This window comes from Cicer arietinum, chromosome 4 (genome assembly GCF_000331145.2).
Source record: "Cicer arietinum cultivar CDC Frontier isolate Library 1 chromosome 4, Cicar.CDCFrontier_v2.0, whole genome shotgun sequence".
Taxonomy (NCBI): domain Eukaryota; kingdom Viridiplantae; phylum Streptophyta; class Magnoliopsida; order Fabales; family Fabaceae; genus Cicer; species Cicer arietinum.
Window position 1 is genome coordinate 49,420,349 of NC_021163.2, and position 7,693 is coordinate 49,428,041.

The window sequence follows — 7,693 nt, forward strand, 5'->3', positions numbered from 1 at the left end:
AGAAAAGGAAATAGAAAAGAAAGGAAAGGAAATAGAAAGGAAAGAGAATAGAGGAAAGGAAAAAGAAAAGAAAACAGAAAACAGAGGAAACAGAAACACGTTCCATCCATTTTCGTGAAACCCATTCCTTCTACCTCCATTTTCGCTGCTTCCTTTGGTTCTAGAGTAGAAACCCAAGGATTGTGGGTGAGTAAGAACAAATTTTCAGCTTCTTCCTTCTTCCCGGATCCAAAAACGGAGTTATGGATTTCAAAACCGTTAAACACAAACCTCCCCGTTTCATCTAGATCTAAACTTCGTTTCGCGAAGAGATAGAAGGGAAAGTTGCTCACTACCATGCTACAGTGCTAGGGAACCAACTTTGGAGGCGACGTTGCGAGCGGAGATTTTACCGGATTTACTTGCGGTACCGTAATCGAACGTTTAAGCTAACGTGAAGGTAAGGGCTCCTTCCAAACTTCTAGTTGCATTTAGAGGCTTATCTTTGGTTGTGTGGAAAGGAATTTGTTAGGGTTGAAGTGTTGATTTGGGGGAAAATGGATCTAAGGCTTTATGGGTAAAATCTTAGAGTTAGGTTTTGGTTATATTGATGAATGTTTCGTGGAAAATGAATTTAAACTCATTTATGTATGATTTTGAGTAAATGAAACTTGTTGTGTTTGAGTGGTGGATTGTGTTGATTTGTGTTCGTCGTATTACTTGATGGATTGAGAACTTTATTTTGTTTTCATTGTTATTTGGCATGTGTTATATGAACTTTTAGCATATGGAAAACCCTTTTAAGGTGCATGCTAAGTTGAAAGGTTATTTTGTGCATTTAAAAACTTAAATGTTATGTGTTAATTGTTAATTTCGGTTGGTGACCCGTTACAACTATTGTGGAAATCTGGGCTTTGCTCTCAGATGAGAGTCAGGACGATCCTACCGGTTCGTACCCTACAAATGGGAATGTAGATGGGAATGCTTGACTGGAGCTATGTTAGGAGGACCTCACGGGGCGCGTGGAGATCACTCAGGGTGTATAGCTTTAGTTTTTTTTGGAAGAATGATCAGATTAGGATGACATAGAGGGAACATATGTTTTTTTTGGATTACGTTATTTTGAACTGGAAAAATGTACCTTTACTAATATTGTCAGTATGAAATCTTGGTTGAATGGTTTCCATGTATCATCTGTTGTTGTGTAAATATTTTGGATTCATATTTTGAGAAACTTTTCCGCTGCTTGTAAATTATAATGCCTCAATTATTTATCCAAAGGTATTTCCTTATTTAAATATCGATGTGAGGTAATGGGAAATCGTCTTTAGGATTGGCTTTGTTAAGGTCCCTATAGTCAACACACATTCAAACTTTGCCTTCCTTTTCAGCACCGACACAAAATTGGTTATCCATTGGGGATAATTTTCCACAGTGAAGAACCCAGCGCCAAATTGTTTTTTTTTTTTACCTCTTCCCTAATTTTTAATGATATATCAGGCTTTATTCGCCTTAATTCTTGTTTGACCGAAGAAAAATCGGGGTTTAAGGGAAATTTATGCTCCATTATGCTAGTATCCAATCCATACATATCCTTATATGGCGAGATAAAAATATCTTTGTATTCCTGTATGAGTTGGATTAGTTCATGATATACTTATTTCTTTAAGATATTGTCGACTTTAACTTCCTTTCTATTTTCTTCTTTCCCTAGACTAACCTAGGCTAATCACTTTTATTGGTTCCTAATGGGGCATAATTCCCTTAGCTTCTTGTTTTACCGATTTTAACAATTTTAGGGGAAATTCAAAATCTTCTTTAGTATCTTTTATTGTCAGATTAGTAAGATGGTCAAAGTTATATGGTGGGATTTTAGTACAATCATCTATTAATGGATTATTGTCAAATATGGGAATTGCATTGAATACTATAGGCAACTTGATTGTCTCCCCATTCTTGATTTATGCTTTTGCATCACATGGACGAACCCAATTAGCATCATCGATCGAAAGATCATCTTCGACTATTGCAATATGAGTCTTGTTTGTCTTTCATGCACTTTGGAAACTATGTTGAATGTCCCAGATGGGACTCATTTCGGTTTTAAGGTATCGATTTTAAATCTGAGCTAACATTTTTTTGTGTGGCCAATCTTTTCTTGTCAACTTTGGTTGGTTCGTAACCTAAACCCCATTTATCTCTATTCTCATGAAGTTTTATCAGTTCTTTGAGTCGTTCTTCATTCTTCCCCAAATCGTGCCATGGATGGTTCCCTCTGCTTAACATGAATATACCCACCATAATAGTTGTGTTTGATAGATGTGGTTTTATTTTTGTTGTCTCGATGTAAGCGGTGTTCACGATTTCTAGTGTTTGAAAGGTGGTCTCTAGAGCTTAGTCTATCATCTCAACGTACCGTGTGGTGGAAAACTTATTTACCAACGAGTCTTCCTCTTATAACATGATTACTAGTTGGTCATGTACCATATACTTTAGCTTTTGATGTAGGGTTGATGACACTACACCGGCAGAATGGATCCATGACCTCCTCAATAAGCAACTATAGGCGGGTACGATATCCATCAAATAAAATGTGATTTTAAAAGTGATCGGGCCTATTTGAATTAAGAGTTCAATTTATTCCATCACTTATCTGCGACTCCCATCGAAAGCTTTAACAAGGACTTTTGATATCATATGATCGAGGCACATTACGGATATGTGCAACGCTTTGCCATGGCCTCTTTCTTTGATGGGAAATTCATCATCTATGAAGGTTAGGTGACTGTTAGTAGTAATGTTATTTATGATGCCTCCAATATTTGTCAAAAGTGATATCTTGAGTGACGTGGGTTTTATTTAGTATTTTCAGTAATAACTTCCTATGGGACTCAGAATTCGTCAGTAAAGATATCAAAAAAATTCTCATGGGGGTGGCCTAGCTCTTAAATCAGAGGTTGAAGGCCAGTCATCCCAACTCTTAAATTAGAGGATGCGGGTCAATGTCTCGTCTCTTAAATAATAGGGTGTGGGTTAGTGCCTCAATTTTAAATTTAACCACTAAATATAAAATGTCATGAATGCATTTAATGAATGAACATTTTCCTTCATTTTCATCTTTATTTTTTTTTATTTTTTTCAATTTTTTATTTCTTTCACCTCTTTACGAACATGATCCTTGATTCATGAATGAAAAATGTGCACAACTTCAAATAAATGGTGGTGATTGTCCTTTTGATATTTAAATAGATTTTTTCTTAGATCATTGACTTGATCTTTAGTTGCCCCTGTCTTACATGTAAAGACATCATACTAGTTTTGGCCTTTTGACATTCACCTATTTTGTGCCCCAACATATGATTATGATAAAAATGCATTTTGACAAAAAAAAATTATAACACAAGAAAGTAGTGAAGGAAGGTTCAGACAATGATATTTAATGAGAAAATTTATGGTACCAAAAAATATTGATAGGAAGAAAAGAAGATAAGGTGATCTCATATGGGTAAATGACCCAATTTGTTAGTATTTTTTCATAAAAAAAGTGTGCTAATAACTCATGCCACAATTTCAATCATGTTTTAAAACTACTTTGGAATAGATGATTTGATCCAATTTATGTTTACAACCTTTCAGAATATGTTCAGCTTCGACTTTGATGTGTGTATGTAAGCTATATTCTCTGGTCATCCTTTTTTAGATTCTCAAACTAGTGATCTTCTTTCATTCTATATTTTTTTTGTGGCCCTAATTTTTGCTTATATTGCCATTTCGGGTTTTCAACCTAATAGGCTTTTTTTTTCTAACTTATGCCTAGTCCCCCCTTTTGGGTGTTCAACTTACCAAGTCTTCATTAATTTTTGCACCCTCATTTTTGACAAGGTCACCCTTTCAGGTTTTCAACCAAGCGAGTTTTTATTCATTTTTTGTACCCTAATATTTGCCTAGGTCACCCTTTCAAATTTTCAACCTAGCGGGTATTTATTATTACTATTATTATTATTATTATTATTATTATTATTATTATTATTATTATTATTATGATTTTGCACCCTAATTTTTTCCTAGGTCGTCCTTTTGGATTTTCAACCTAACGGGTCTTTATTTAGATGTAATACTTTTTGAAGCACCAATGTGTGCAAGTAGTGATAAGTCTTCTTGATCTATATTGGTGTAGACCATAGCCACATTTGAATGTATTTTTTTTATGGTATTGGGGTTCATATAGTTGGGAGTCCACTTATCTGCTAGTCCTTTTAGATATGTGAAATGTTCTTGAGCGCTAATTCTTTCTTTTGAAGCTCCGAAGTTCATATGTTCTTCTTTTAAGATCTTTTGAGATAATTGTCCTTGATATGAGGCAGCCAATATTTTTCTTGAATTGAATTCAGTCAGTCAACACATATCATTACTCTTGATAAGGGGATTTTTGTTTGAATGGGTTGCACTGCCTTTATTCTATATAATAAGAATAAAAGGGGTTCCCCAATTATAGTCTGATTCTCAGGGAGGGTGTCCCAGTGTTACAAGATAACTATTGACACGAGAATTTTCTATCTAGCTTTCTTCTACATTTGATAGTAAGCAAGATGGTCGTGACTTTCATTCTTGTGAGTCAATATTCTTCATCATGACTTACTTTTAACATTGAAAATAAAATAGCTATAACGTCAATTAGTTGATCATATTGTTGAGGGGAGGGACATGATGGAAAATGACTTCAAATTTTTAGACATTTGTCTAATATGTACATATAAATGATCATCTTCTTATCCCAAATTTTACATTCTTGATTCAACTGGTTGGTGATTTGGTCAAATTTTTCATTTTTGATATATAGGCGGCTATAATAGTCATAGTACAAACTTCAAATTCTTCCATGTAATTGGTATATTCAAAGTACAATTAGATAATGATAAAGATAAAATGACCTTTCTAGGGAATTAACATGACGTTAACTGCATGTCCCAACATATTGAGATCCATCCAAATAAGGGATTTTATTTTTATCGTTCTCATCCCCTTCAGTGGAATTAATAGCATGACTGAAATTATGTAATGAAATCTTAGCAAACTTGTTTATGAATGAACTACTTACAAATATGTATGGTACATGGTTAGAATAAGAGAAAGACATATAATGTTGGGTAATAAATGGTTAAATATTTGAGGGGTAGAAATGAAGAGACAACAAAATGCATTTAGTGATATTCATAATATTAAGGAAACAAAAGTGTGTCAATATAATAAAGTATCATAAGACTTTATACTTAACAATATTATTGGTGCTTCAAGATTAAAATTCACAAGAGAACTTGATAATATCTTCATTGTCAACTTTGCCCCTTGGATAAACTCATTAAATATATGCAATATCGTCAATGTCTTCAACATAATGTTTAGTCGATGTTTTTTCAATTGTCCTTAAAGGTTCATACAAGATTTGATATTTTTCTTTAGATTCGTGAATTGTTTTCATGACATTAAAGTAGTAAGCGATAATGATGAAAGTTCAACATAGACGACCCAACTTCTAGAGGTTCACCTGTGGTGAAAAAACAAAAAAGTATGTCCATGACTTAGATGTAAGGGGTGGAGGATGAAGATGAATCTCATTAGTATCATGTTCAGATCTTGTGGACAAGTTACTTGAGGTAGACCTAAACTAAAGGTAAAAATTGTTAGACTTATGAAATCAATGGGTAAACATGAGTTCTACGTATTCATCCATGATTCAGATAATCTTGTTAGACTTATTGATGTTCATCCATGATATAGTCATAGGGTCTTTCAGTTAATTCAGATAACCTTTGTATGCTTCAATTCATCCATAATTTTAGCCCGAGAACATGTTCGGTAAAGGTGTCATAATACTTTTTTTTTTGGTTTTTTTTTTTTGCCTTTTTTTTTAAGGAAAATGTTATGAGAATGTAAGAAAGTGAATGCAATGATTATGCATTTAATTGAAACATTTTACTACCTCCTAATATACAATTACTTTTTTCTAAAAAAAAATGAAGAGAAAAAGAAAAAAAACATGATGTAAAATGAAATAAAAGATGAAACATGCATGATTATGCAATGCATTATGATAAAAATGAGATATAGATAGGGTATATTTTTTTCATATATACATGTGCCCTATATGGTTCTTTTCTTATTTGATAGTTTTTTTTTATTGTGAACCCTTACTATCGGTGGCTCTATAGTTCTAAATGGGCTCCTAAAGAACACAACTCAATTATAAAATATTAAACCAAAGGTAAACTATTAAAATGAAAATATTCTAGAAAAGGTCAACTCTATGTGAGACTTTCATGACAATCAAACAGGATGTACATCCAGAAGATTATCATTACACAGTCTCTAACTTATCTTAGGTTCGCACTCAGCCCGAGTATAGAGCCCACTCATAAGTGTGTGAGTCGTGTTAGGATAATATATAAAAAAATAAATAAAAAATAAAAACATTACAATGCAAATAAATTAACAAGACGCATATAATTATATTCACAATATAAGAAAACAAATAATAACAATTGGGGTAATATAAATAAAATAATAAGTAATTATATACAATTAATTAAATAGGGATTGACTCTCAAAAGTCTCTAGCAGAGTCGCCACCTATCGCGTCTGGTATGTCCGCGAAAAAGGAGTCGCCACCAATTTTGTTTTTATTAAAGAGAAAATTGGATAAAACCTAAAATAATGATTTTTGAACCAAAAATTCGGATTCAGGAGTCAATTACGAGTAGGGAAGTATTACCACCCTACAACGTCCGTTAAAACGGTTACCCTATAATTAATTGTATATAAACTATTTATTATTTATTTTTACCCCAAAAAGAATAATAAAAAAAAGAAATTATTTACATTAATAAAAGAAGGAAAAATGTTTTTTTTATTAATTTGGTTTGACAAGGGAAAGACAATGCTTCTACGTATCCCTAGGTGCAATAAGGAAATCAAAACTCACGTAATTCTTGGGTAGAAAATATTTATGCGTTGATCGATTTTATTATTAATTTTACTTTATATATATATATATCAAAATAAATTAACAACATAATGGTGATAATAATAGTAATAATGATAATAATAATAATAATAATAATAATAAGAATAATAATAATAATAATAATAATAATAATAATAATAATAATAATAATAATAATAATAGGAGTGATGTGTTGTATATTGATTTGTGTATCGTTTTATTTTAAGAAAATACTTTTATTACTTTTTGACTTTTACAAACTGTAAAGGATAAAAGTTCAAGAGCAGACTCGCGAGCCAGCGGCGCATATTTGGCGCGGACCGACGGCGGTAATAACAAAAAGAGTTTAAAATATAACACGCAAGAAAGAAAACAAAATAAAGAGGAGAGATCACAATCGAATGAAAATAAAAATGATCGTATTACAACCGACTTGATTTTTATTAGTTCATTCCAAAATTTAATCGCCAAACAAAAAAATACTTTTTAATGTCATATATCCATCATACAAAAACCACTATAACAACAATAATGTCAATAAAAATGGACGGCGAGAAAATATTTAGCACACTAGTTTCTTATGAGCTCGTATTTCCAATCATCTCCTCCATTTTTCTCCTCTTTTGCCTATTATACTCTCTTCTCTTTTATTTTTTGTATTCTCAAATTGTGCTCCCCTCTTCTACTCTTGCTGTAGACTATTTATAGACTTTT